This window comes from Arvicanthis niloticus, chromosome 24 (assembly GCF_011762505.2).
Source record: "Arvicanthis niloticus isolate mArvNil1 chromosome 24, mArvNil1.pat.X, whole genome shotgun sequence".
In the NCBI taxonomy this organism is placed as follows: Eukaryota; Metazoa; Chordata; class Mammalia; order Rodentia; family Muridae; genus Arvicanthis; species Arvicanthis niloticus.
In genome coordinates, this window is record NC_133432.1 from 28,135,301 (window position 1) to 28,149,153 (window position 13,853).

Below are 13,853 nucleotides of genomic sequence, written 5' to 3' on the forward strand. Positions count from 1 at the left end.
AAGTCTATTCTCACCCCACTTTTTCCGATTAGGATCTTTAGAAAAGTTTAAACTCCAGTGTCATCATAATTACCATTTTCTTGACCCAAAGTCTTATATTGGTGGCGCAACACAAAAAGCTGAACAGCATTTATCCTTTCTCTAACAAAAGTTACTAATCTATTTTAAATGTAGGGGCCTATGGTTAAGAGCAAAAGTAAAATCACAAGGGGTCCAGCAAGGGAGGATTGAACCAACTCTTGAATCAAAGTTGCTGTGCATCTCTATCTTGTCTCTGGTCTAACTTTTTTTCTGAATTTACTCTCTGGTCACTCTTGAATGGTCTACATAATAGTAACATTTTTTCTTAGAGCAGCACACTTTAAGAAACAGCAAGTCTAGTAACAACTTAACTTTGTTACTGACTGTTCTAGGGCTCTCAAATCCACATCAGTGGCAGCTCTCAGCTGATGAAAGTAATGAGGTGTCTGTATCAATGTAGTTACACCTGTCTCTATACCTATGGCCACTCCTAGTCACAATGTAACAGCTAGAGTCAAGGAAAATAGGCTGTCTGCAGAATCATCTAGGGTGTATCTCAAACTCAGTTCAAGAGTACCTGCGGGATCTAGCTGGACAAGTACACAATAATCTTTGTTTTCATCAAAGATAGCAGTGGAAACACATGGTGTTAACCCGGAGCTGTAAGTCTACCATTTATCAATTTTAGGCACTAGGTATCTGTTAGCAGGGGTTCTTGGGCTCTATTCTATTGACTAGGGGTTTCAAAACATTTCCTTTTCTTTGTAGCACACTTTCAAAGTTGTCTTCTGACTTTTCCACATTTTGTGGCACATAGCTGTCTACATATACATAAAATCACATATATAATAAAGAGAAATTGCAAAAGGAACAAATCTATATAACTCTAGATTCACATTTCAACTTCAATCTTGTAATCACAAGCTGTCATTTAACCTTGGGTGTACACACACTAAGTCCCACCCTCCAAGGCAGCATTTTCCCTGTGCCTCTGGGGTGGTCTCAGGAGTCAAGGCCTGCTGCTTCTTTAGCCTTGTAGAATAGCAGAAGACCTGGAGCCAAAGAGTAGGGGGTTGTTCAGGCATCTGGATCTTCTCCAGTTGGCATCAGTCACAGGTGGTGATGGTGAACTTCAAGGAGGTCGGATGGTCCACAGCACCAGGAACAGTCTTTTAGTAGCCTGAAAAATCATTTCTCACACAAAATGGGCATTCTGGGTATGGAGCAAGAACGAGGGACACTCTAGCCAGCGCCAGTTCCCAAGGGTAGTTTAATTTTAGGGTCCTGTATATTCTCTCTACCTGTCCTGAGCTTCGGAGACAATATAAACAGTGGATCTTCAATTCCTGACTTACCTTAAAACTGCTCTCTGATCTAATTACCTAGGACACTTGAAACCTCGGGAAGGTCCCTATTCTAGGCTGTTTTCTCCTAGGTATTTCTTATCTACTCTAAGTCTTATTATTTCTCTGGCTTAGAACCTAAGGTCCCTTATACGCTTTAAGTCTCTTAGCTGCTTGGTTGCACTCATATCTTAAGAGTCCATCTGTGTATTTAGCCTGGTAAATCCTTTGCTTTCTGGGGAGTATAGTTCTCCCTTCTTGTGTGCGCCATTGTCTATTTTAGGCCCCAAACCTGGGAGGGCTCCTGTATCAAGCCACTTGATCTGTCCGGTTGTTGCCTCAGGCTGGAGTCTCCTCCCTTTTTGATATCCTGGGCAACAAATATTTACAGCTTCCGGTTTCATCGGGGTTTCCTCTCTTGGCATATAGCCTTGCAGGCATGGACTGTGGCAAAAGCACACCTGTTGTCCATGCAGATGTTGGCTTTCTTGTCAGCCCCAAGTTCCAAGGTTGTTCTCTGCACCGATGATCTCAGGGGTGGGGAGTCAGTCCAGATGGCATGTGTCCACCACAGTAGCGCTGGCTTGTCTCTGACCAGCATGGAGAAAACTGCTCCCGTCTGTAAAGCACGTTACCTCGGCTCCCGGCTGGAGTCAGTAGGAGGAGCCTTTCCTCTACCAGTGAGTTCTTGTCAGTTAGTTGCAGCCTGTCTGGGCCCCAATCCTGGGGAGTAAGTCTCGATCCGACAGAGGGTAGGAACAGTCTAGGATGACCATAAATGAATGGGATACCCAGCCCATCTCTTAGTCCACCATTTTCGGGTAGTCCATGAATACCTTTTGACCCATTGGCCTGGAGGAAGCCCCTGTGTCTATCAAAGGTTGGGTGGCTCCAAGCTGCCCCGTCTATCTCAATAGCTGTCTTCACACAGAGCTGTTATCTTCGCCACTTGGGGTGTTTTTCGAGGCCTGGGATTTTCTGGCCCTGGCTTCTATTTGTTAGGGCCCTCTTGGACCCTGAAGCTGGCTCCTTTACTTGCAATGCGCACACTGGTCTTTTTCAAAGAGTTTTATCTCTCTTTGATTGGAATCCCTTTTTTCTGCTTTCTGTAAATTCTTTCCTGTCACCTTTCTCTTTCTTCACCTCTCTCTAGTCTCCTCTATTCCTCTCTATTCCTCTGGACTCACAGCAACTGATCTCTATTCTTCTTCTCTACTCTTTTCTTCTAGACTTACACTAAACCTTCTCTATTCCTCTTCTCTATTCCTTTCTTTTAAATCTTCTCTCACTTGCTATTACCATCAATCATTTTAATATGTAGTATACTTCCTAAATCTTTCAATGACTTATCTTGTAGTCTCTGTAGCCTCTGGAGCCTTGTCTACACTGACAGAATGTCTCTATGAGCTAGTCTAGAAAGGCTGTGGGTAACTTATCTGATCTCTGCTTAACCTCATGTGTCCCGATCAAACTTAGTGGGGTCTCATATAACCCTCTCTCTCAAGATCTATCAGCGGAATCTGGCGTGGGCCTTTGGGTGTTCCTTACCTTCTGTCACATGGAGGTCTCAGTCACATCTGCTCCAAATTGACCTGCTGCTGACCACGGCCTGATCAATTGACGGGGTCCCCAATCTGAAGACCAGAACCTGCAAAGGTCTTGTGAAAGCAAGGCTTTTACCTTATTTATTGCTTTGAACTCTGTGTAGACTGATGCATTTGTGAGGCTGCATGACTGCTGTTCACATCACACTAGAGACCATAACCTAATTCAGTCTGCAAACAGTACCTTGTCCACAGGTGTAATGTGAGCTCACCTCTGAAGCTCTAAGAAAGAAACCAAATCAGAATGAATAGCCTTATCTATAGCATTTCACAGCAAGGATTATTAAGATGTTGAAGGTTCATACAGTTATTAACAATTTTTAAAAGGCAACTTGAGTTACATTTGACACTTATTTGAATTTAACTTTTAACAAAATAGAAACTTTGGTCATAGTTCTATAAAAACCTTTTGAAGAGTTATTTCTGATTACAACAAGAACAATAAAGTAAACATTCTTATGTCTAACATAAGAGCACAAGTCTTCACCACTTCTTTAATTTTATCTTGTCAGAACTCTCATCTTTGAACCAAATCTTAATGAAAATCTTATACAAATAATGAAATTGTCTCAAACAGTAATGGCTAAAAAATTTATCAAAACTGAATATATTTCTGACTCAGGGCAGCCTATAACTTTTAAGCTGTAATTTTAAAAAAAAGCACTCCTTTACTTATAAAACTGGGAAAAATCATTATCAACTTCCTTATTACAGAAGCTAAAAAACTGCTGGCCCCCTTTTTTTTTCTACTTTCTGCTGGTGCCCTTCTCCTAGCCACAGAGCAGGGCGAATTATCAGTTTTTCTTGTGTAAATCAAGACTGCCTCACAAGTAAGTTTTAAACTAAATTAAGTAAGCAGTTTTAACCAGTTCTTGTCTCTCTTTTTTTAAAAAAAATAATTAACTCTCAGGTGAACAATCTTGCTGCGGCTGTTTGTCTAGCTGTCCTGGCTCCACTGCCAGGTTTTTTTCTTTTTTCTTTTATCACCTGGGTTCTCATCTATCTTCATAGGCGGCAGGTGGAAAACCGCCATTTGTTGCACTAGTGACCTCAAGGTACCCAGTACAGCCAGGAATACCAAACTAGGTAGCTGTTGCACGCTGTTACTGTGCTGGGGAACCACGAGTTGTAGCCCGCCAAGTGGGGGCTGGGTGAGGGCACCCTCCATGTGCTGTTACCTGAAGCATACCCTACATGCGGTAGGCGGGCTGTAGGAACACGAACCGCGAGCACGAACCGAGGTAGCTGCCCCTTATTAAAGGACCTGCCCGCCTTTCTGCAGTTGTATTCTTGTACCGGCGGCTTCATTTCTCTCTCTGCCGGCAATCATGTTACCTATTTTTAACTCAAGATGTTTAACACAGTAGATTAACAGCTAACACACAGATGATTTGCCAAGAAAAGACACACACATATAAAAAAACAACACAAATAACTCACCCCTCTCACGTGTAGTACTTAAAACACAGATAGCTCACCCCTGCCACGGGTGGCACAAATAACACTTAACTACATTTGGTCACGACCCCAGATGGAGAAGGATTCCACGTCTTCTCCCAAGTAGGAGCGCTCAGTCTCTTGAAACCTGACAGTCAGATCCCCTGACCTTCTGGAAGGCCTCTCACCTTCCCCCTGAAATCCAACGGTCAGATCCCCTGACCTTCTGGAAGTCCTCTCGCCTTCCAAGTAAGACTCCAATAACCAGACAACGCGGTCAGTCTTCACAGATTCAGATTTAACAGATTCAGACAACTTGGTCAGCCTATGCTGGACCAAGTCTAACAGATTTCTAACATACCAGCAATGAACAACCCAAAAATAGACACACTGCCATGAGAGCACAACTACCACGGTGGCCATTTCTGACCTTTTCTCTCTAGTTTTCATTGTTAACACACAAAAAGACTAACAAAAAAACCCGTCTCAATCGCCAGTGCCAGCCAAGAGGGATTCCACGTCCTCTCCGGCACCTAGATGCAAACCTGTGCCAGCCTAGAGGGATTCCACGTCCTCCCCGGCACCTAGATGAACCCCCAAACGTCTCTGGGGGTGCAGCAGCTAGTGACTCTCCAGCACGTCTGCTAATCACTCATTTGTCTCCTCTCGAAACAAAAATGGTTTACTGCCCCTCACGAGACAGAAACAGCTGCCAGTCCAAACCGAAGTGTACTTTTCAGAAACCAAATAATTCAGACAGACGGGCACAAACAACTTAGAAACCAAATAACTTAAACAAACCTAGACAAAACAGCACACGATTTAGGCAACCCTAGCACACGAGAAATCAGACGATTTAGACAAAAGGTCACACAACAACCAGACAGAAAAAACCGCGGTGTCCCTTTACCTCCCAGCGTGGTTCTTGGATTAAGGTGGTCGCATATCCCGGACGAGCCCCCAAATGAAGACCCCCATACTCGGGAGACCCTTCCTCAAGCCTCCGGAATCTCGACCACCCAAAGATCACAAGAAACCATACCTGGATGCAATCAGCAGAGGTTTATTAGGGAAAGAGCTGGCAGCCAGCGGTCTGACCAGGTACTCGCGCTGGAGTCAAGGTCCGACCCCCTCGGCCAGTCCTTGGAGGGTTTTAAAGGGAAAAACCACAAACCAGGGGAGTGGGATGGGGTTGTTAAAGATACAAAACATGAAAACAGTGGAACAATTCAGAGGTATTCACTCTAAATGATTAGTGTCATGTGGAAATCGCCCTGCATTCTTCTCAAAAATGTGGTTTTTACCATGCCATTGTGCCCTATCCGGTCATTTCAGATTGCTAGCTTTACTTTTTCCGGCTATAGGGCTAGGGCCCCACCTAGGTGGTAGCATCTTTATCTGTAATCAGGAATGCCTTCCTGCCTTGGGCGAGGCTTGAGGAATGTAATCCAGCAAGTGTCCTTCACCTGGAATGTGAAGGCCTGAAATCTTATTTTCAGTTCTGTAAGGCAAAAAATCTACACATATTTCATAAAATGGCCTTTATAATTTTTCACTCTACACTTGCAAGCATTCCTTGGCCCAAACCACTTTCTCATGAGCAAGAGGGCAATAAAACATGTTAGGTTCAAGTTACTAATTTTCTCTCCCAGGCAGGAAGGCCGATAAAGTCTTCCTTAACTCAGGCTATCTACTTAACTGACATTTGCTCTCAGGAAGAAGGGAGTCTTGGCTTTCAGCAGCCTGGTCCACTATAAAAAGGGCTGCTTGCCCCCTCCTCTCTCTCTTGATCCCTTGATCTCTTGCCTCTAGCTTCTCTCTGTTCCCTCTCCCCTCCCCCCTTCTCTTCCTCCTCTCTCCTCGTGGTCATGGCTGGCCTTCACTTCTCTATTTCTCTACTTCTCTACTTTCTTTCTCTCTCTGCCTCTACTACCCTCCTGGCTCCCCTCCCCATTCCCTGAATAAACTCTATTCTATACTATACCGGTGTGTGGCTGGTTCCTTGGGGGTGGGGGGAGGGAAAGATGCCTCTGCATGGGCCTGCTGAGACATCCCCTTCCCCCATACCTCTCCACACACCCACAGAACATACTCTCTTTATCTCATTATCCTTTTATAAACACATCATTTGTGCCGAGACTCGGATATAGAAATCTGCAGGTTTGCATCAGACCGGCTACCAAAGGATAGCCAAGCTCACTAGCCTAGCCTAGAACTAGTAAGCTCCCCTGTCCCCCACTAGTCAGAGTAACCATCCACATGGTCCCAGGAAAGATTTCTTGAGCTCGGAACTAGCCCTGTTCTTCCCTGACCCTCGTTCTAGGACTCCCCCTTGGGTGAGACATTTCCCCTCTCCTCTTGAGACAGTTTCTTTCTTGCAGCTAAGAAACCCAGGCCAGGCCTAGACAGACTGTTCTCTCTCAGGAGTACCAGCTCCAAGCTCTAGTTCCCACTGTGTCTCCACTAGGGGGTCAGTCTTTCACACCGCCTGCTAGCATAGGCTTCTCCTTGCTTTTCCTCCGTCATTTGCCTATGCAACCACATAATTCAGCTGGCTTGCCTGAAGCAGCAGGGCTGGCACCCTGCTTGCTCCCTTCCCCCCTTCACCTCTTCACCTCCTCTGTCATTTGTGGCCAGCTGTAGCCACTTAGTTCAGCTGGTTCGCCTGAAGCAGTGGGTCCAGGACACTGCTTGCTCCCTTCCCCTTTGTGGTTCTTAGCTCTGCTCTGGGTCTACTCCTTGTACCCTGCCAGGGACTGTCTCTGAGACTTGCTTCCCCACATGCACAACCACCCATGCAAAGGGCTTGGCTGAGTGCTAGTGGTGCCTTCTGCCACAAAACAGCTAACATAAACATTGCTGTGATAGGGGACATGCTTGCTTTTCCTTGCCCAGACTCTAGCCGCCAGAGGCACTGGGCAGTGACTTCCGGCTGCTAGTAGGCAGTCCTGCCCTGTCATTGCGGACCTGACCTGCAGCACCTATGTGTTCAGCTGTGAGCCCATAGCACAACCCCGGGTCATGACCTGTGGCCCACAGCCCTAACCGCCAGCCATATGATCGATCGTATGCCACTGTTGCCAGCTTTCTTATTCTGGTCCTAGCCAAATGTTTCTTTGCTAATACAAAAATGTGCTTTTCTCTATCTACACAACCTGCTAAAGTTACTTAAGACTCTTTTCTATCCTGTCTTAATAGATTGTTTTTTTACTACTACTATTAAATTCTATTCAGTTACAACCAGTCCTTATGACTCTCAATCTTGTCAGAAGTCTGCTAATACTATATATATTTAAGTTTATGGCCGACAGAACTCCCAAAACCTCTAATAGTTGACCCAAGATGGTTTCAGAAGACTTGGACACCTAGGAGATACAGCCTGGATTGTATGTGATGATACAGTCACTAACAAATGCAGCGGACTAAACTGGATGCCCTGAGTCAAATGACTTGGATAATCTAAGGTAAGCCATTTCTCATGTCACGCGTATCCATTCCACAGAGAAAAAGCCCTGCGTCTTCTGCGCTTGGAAGTCAAACTGACTTCACCCAAGAGACTATGGAGACCATGGGAACTGTTGGCTAGTGGACTCTGTCATTTTTAAAAATAATACATAACTGGTAGATGATTGCTTGCTCTTTCTCAGACTTCTGACTACATTGACAGCTAAGCTTTCACAGATTGTTTGTTACCTTATTACCTAAACTCAGTTGCCATCAATCATTTAATTGATCATTTATTTCCTCTTCTTGCTATGCCACTGTCCTGATATATCCGAGTTCCTATAAACTTGCCTAACTCTAATAAAACATTCCACTATACGATCCAGCAAAGGCTCATCTTAAAGACTGCTCGTGTTGTTAAATCATGCTGTTATCTCTTTTGTAAACTTACAAGCTGCAGGAAACCCACTCAGATCTACCTCTTACGGACCAAATAGATGTCATCCAGACAAGTACATCTGCCTAAAGTTCCCACTTACTACCTATTCCAAAGGGTGGGATCCCTCTGGGTTTCAAATATACATCTTAGAAAATTTTTTCTTTCTCCCAAATGTACTTAATCTTATTCCCTACATCTTGTCAAGTCCAGGCACATCCAGAACAGCTCCAGAAAAGCAACCTCCAGATGCTCTATCTCCTGTCACATACACAGCTGCTTCTACTGAACCTGTTCCTTCTGACCTATCCTCAGATGGCACCATAGACCCTAGACAGACCCCTTCCCCAATACCTCTCCACACACCCACTCTCTTTATCTCTTTATCCTTTTATAAGCTCATCACTGGGCATATACCCAAAAGATGCTCCAACATATATCAAGGACACATGCTTCACTATGTTCATAGCAGACTTATTTATAATAGCCAGAAGCTGGAAAGAACCCAGATGTCCTTCAACAGAGGAATGGATACAGAAAATGTGGTACATTTACACAATGTATTACTCAGATATTAAAAACAATGAATTTGAGAAATTCTTAGGCAAATGGATGGAACTAGAAAATATCATCCTGAGTGAGGTAACCCAGTCACAAAAGAACATACATAGTATGCACTCACTGATAAGTGGATATTAGCCAAAGAGCTCACAATAGCTAAGATACAACTCACAAACCACATGAAGCTCAAGAAGAAGGAAGGCCAAAGTGTGGGTGTAACACTTTTTGTTAGAAGGAGTAACAAAATACTCATGGGAGCAAGTAAGGAGACAAAGTGTGGAGCAGAGACTGGAGGAGGGGCCATCTGGAGACTTCCCTACCTGGGGATTCACCCCTTGTGCAGTCACCATACACAGGCACAATTGTGGATGCCAGGAAGTGCATGCTGACCAGAGCCAGATATACCTGTCTTCTGAGAGGCTCTGCCAGAATCTGACATATTCAGAGGTGGATGCTCGAAGCTAACCATTAAACTGATCATGGGGTCCCCAATGGAGGAGGTAGAGAGAAGACTGAAGGGGCTTTTGGCCCCATTGGAAGAGCAACAATACCAACCAGCCAGAGCTCCCAGCATCTAAATCACCAGCCTGGGAACATGCTTGGAGGGACTCATGGCTCCAGATGTATATGTAGGAGAGGATGGCCTTGTCATGCATTGGTAGGAGAGGAGGTCCTTGGTCCCATGAAGGCTGGATGCCCCAGTGTGGGGGAATTCGAGGGTGGGGAGGGTAGAGTGGGTGGGGACACATCCTCATAGAAGTAGCAGGAGGGAGAGCAGGATAAGGGGTTTCTGGAGGGGAATGGGGAAAGGGGATAACATCTGAAATGTAAAAATATTCAACAAAAAAAAATTAAATTAAATTCCAATTAAAAAAAAAAAAAGATTTCACGAACCTACTTCCATGTTGGAACATGGAATTTGGGGCAATTTCAACCTGAGTCCTCAGGCCATAACTTTGGCTCCAGAATAAACTCTCTCTCATCCTTGAAGTGAGAGTTATGTTTCTTTTTTTCTATTAACAATCCTAGGGGCACAAGGGACTGCTAACTTTAATCACCTGGGTATGGAAGCCTCCATCTTCCACCTGCTGAGATCCTGCCTATTTTGCAAGAGCTACCACCTTCACTGCACTAGGGTGGCACTTCCTACATGAATGGCAGTCAGCCGCAATCAGATTCTTTCCTGCAGTGGCAGACAGACCAACTTCAAGTCCTGAAAGCGCAGTCCTCTCTGCTTTGGTTGACACCATTTAGCAACATGTAGAAGAAACTGAGAACTCAGCTGAGAAGTCTACTGAGGAGGCTTAATGTAAAGAAGCTTGAGGCATGAGGGTCTTTGTTTGAATCCCCAGAACCCATGCAAAGGCCACACTTGGTAGCTTCTGTGTGTGTAATCCCACCATTTCTGTGGGGAGATGAAAGGTGGAGACAGGAAATCCCTAGAAGCTTGCAGGCCGGCTAGCTTGAAGCTTAGGGTAGCCAGAGACATGTTCTTTAATATGCAGACGGGCCTGATGGCTGGTTGTCAGTCAAGGTTGTCTCCCTATACTAGTTAAGAGATATAGAATTTCCCCTCCTACAGTCTCTAACAGTCTGGTTAGTGTACTACTCAGCCTTGAGTCATATTAGAGGCAGTGCTCTTTCAACTGAATTTCTCTTAATTCTTTATAACATCAATTTATTACTCCTAGTCTTCCCTGTACCAATAACAACTAGAAAAATAACTAATAAAGCCTGCCAAGAAGCTGTTGTGTGTGGCTAGAGGATTAGGTTTGTTGATATAGCTGGGACATGCAACTGGGTGTGGCTTGTACCCTCAGTGAAGGTTAGTGGGTTAGTGGCCAAGGTATGACACCTTCCCTTGAAGCTTCTCTCCAGGACACTAGGGTAAGGGGTTTGTTGGTGTGTGTGTGTGTGTGTGTGTGTGTGTGTGTGTGTGAGAGAGAGAGAGAGAGAGAGAGAGAGAGAGAGAGAGAGAGAGAGAGAGAGAGAGAGAGAGATTTGTGAGCAAGACACAGAACATCATGATCTTTCCTGTACCTTCGTGGAGATGGGATGAATATCAATCAGACTCCTCAGTCCAGGTATGGAAGTCTTCATACAGGTACTTCTCCCCCCAGAAGTCCTGATCTCCATATATCCCAGCCTCCTTGGGGAAGTAACCAGCTCTTCACTAGGTTCCCTTATTCTGTCTACCACTTGGCCTAATACAGACAGAAAATCAGACAGCGATTCTAACAAGACCCAGTTCTGGAGGTTCGAACACAGGGTACTGCATGGCCCAGTCCATTAAAATCCAGAATTTTGGGGCTCAACTGGAAGAAGCACTTGCCACCCAGGGTGGTGACCCGAGTTCAATCACATGGTAGAAGGAGAGAAAAAAATGCCTGCAAGCTGTCCTCTGAGTTTTTTTATACTGAATATGAGGATGCACAGGAAAGTAAGTGCTGAAATGCCCCTCCATTAAGGAAGGTATTATTATTATTATTATTATTATTATTATTATTATTATTATTAAGATGTGAGGGCTAAATTTATGTTTTGAGATTAAGTCATTCTGTTTAAGTGATCTATAAAAAAAAAGCTAGGTGGTGGTGGTGCACACCTTTAGCCTTTAATCCAAGCTCTTAGGAGGCAGAGGCAGGCAGATCTCTGTGAGTCTGAGGTCGGGCTGGTCTACAGAGTGAGTTCCATGACAGCCAAGGTTATACAGAGAAACCCTGTCTCAAAAACAAACAAATGACTCTAATGTGTTATCCCCACTTGCCAAAGAACAGATAAACCTGTAAGACCCACTTGCCCAGGTAACTTCCTGGAATGCTGGGGACTGTTGTTAACAAGACGTGTTGCGACGCACTACCTCCCTGATAAGGAGAACGCCACACTCAGGATTCTTCTGACAGCATTTATTGAACAGCTCTTCAAGATGGAGAAAAGGGGAAGGATGCCAAGCTCAGAAAGCCCGCTGCTTAAATAGAGCTTTGGGAGACGTGCAGATCCCTCATTGGCTCAAATCTTTCATCCAATTGTCATACTCGGTTTTCACGCCATGCGCAGGTGCATTCTCAAGTAAAGCTTCCGTGAAGAACCAAGAAGCAGAAGCCGGAGCCATCTTATAATGGCGAATGCGGCTCCTCACATCTCCCCCTTCCTTATTAAACTGCAACAACAATCGAGGGCTGTTAGGTTGCCGATCTAGCCCACCGTTCTACCGATAGGCGTTCAAGGCAGTTAAACAGTACGAGACCCTCCACACCTTTTATCCCATGCAATGGGAACCTGAGCCCCGGGAAGTGTGGAGGACCACCACTAGGATACCTGGTGCAATGGGAACACGAGCCCTCAGGATATCCTGTTAAGTGATGGTGTCTCATTGTTTAAGCAGATTCAACCAGGCTTGAGGGGATGTTCCCTGCTCCACGGCAAGCAATGCTTGCGTGATCACCACCTTATCCTTTTGATGTTGTTGTTTGAATTTGCAGAGCAACCAGAGGGTAAGCAGCACTCCCCCAAAGATCATGCAGCCAAATAACCCTACCCCCACCCATTCCTTAAAGTAAGAAAAGACCGAAGAGATCCATGAGGAGAGTATTAACCACCTCAGTCCCCAAGTCCAGGGAATTGGGGCGCCGACTCTTCATTAACTTCTTCAAGCTGAACATGGGCGTTGAGATATTAGAAGAGGAATGAGGGGAAGGGTAAATTGATAAGCATCTGAAGTCTGTCTTAACTGCATCCAGCTGGAAGTCCAGGGCATCAGTGAACATGCAGGTGATAAGATTCATTCTCCAAAGCTGTGTATTCTGCAATATACAAATCTCAAAACAAGGTTTAGTATCAAGATAATTATTTTGTTTCTCTGAAATCTAGTGTTCTGGAGGCCTACCTCTGTCATGTCTGATCCATATAATTCTGGAAGACATAACTACTACCTTAATGACCTCATCAGAAAACTCATAGAAAAACCTTTTTTTCCAAATTAGCCTTTCCTTAAGCCAGTAACTAGAAAAACCTTTACATTGAGTTTTTATCCAGAAAAATATTATACAACTCAGAATCACACCCACTTTGAAAGTTAAATCAATTAACATTATCATTCTGCTTAGCTCTCTGTCTAGAGCAGCCTTCTATTTATTCCTCGAGTCTTTAAAGCCTTTTTCATCTGTTTTTACTCACTTATTTCTTGCCCCATTTTCGTTACTATAACCTTTATTTATCTGTTTGGCTCTCTTGACTCAGAGCAGCCTGCAATTTACTCCTTGCATCTTTAAAACCTTTTTCATCTGTTTCTGCTTATTTTTTTTTCTTGCCCCATTTTTGTTACTATGCAATCACCTTTGTTTCACTTCCGAATTCAACCAGCTCCGTCAGTCGACTGGTTCTCCAGCACATGGTGTCTTCCACTGTATCCCGCTTACTGGAGTTCAAACGTTGAGTCTCTGTCAGTCCACTGGTTCTCCAGCGCAGGGTGTCTTCCACTGTATCCCGCTTACTGGAGTTCCTTGCAGAAAAGCGTCTAGACTCTCCGCGCCGCCAGTTCTGAATCCTCTGCGAGCCAACAGGGTCCTTCGTGACTGGTCAAAACCCCGAGATGTTCGGCTTCATCCCGGGTTTCGGTTCCACTTGTGACACACTACCTCGCCGATAAGGAGCACGCCACACTCAGGATTCTTCTGACAGCATTTATTGAACAGCTCTTCAAGATGGAGAAAAGGGGAAGGACGCCAAGCTCAGAAAGCCCGCTGCTTAAATAGAGCTTTGGGAGACGTGCAGATCCCTCATTGGCTCAAATCTTTCATCCAATTGTCATACTCGGTTTTCACGCCATGCGCAGGTGCATTCTCAAGTAAAGCTTCCGTGAAGAACCAGGAAGCAGAAGCAGGCGCCATCTTATAATGGCGAATGCGGCTCCTCACACCGTGTGTTTTCACTTCTGTAAACAAGGTTGGTTGTCTTTACTGCACAGGATGTGTTTGATCACACGTAGGTGGAAGGTACATGGCAGGA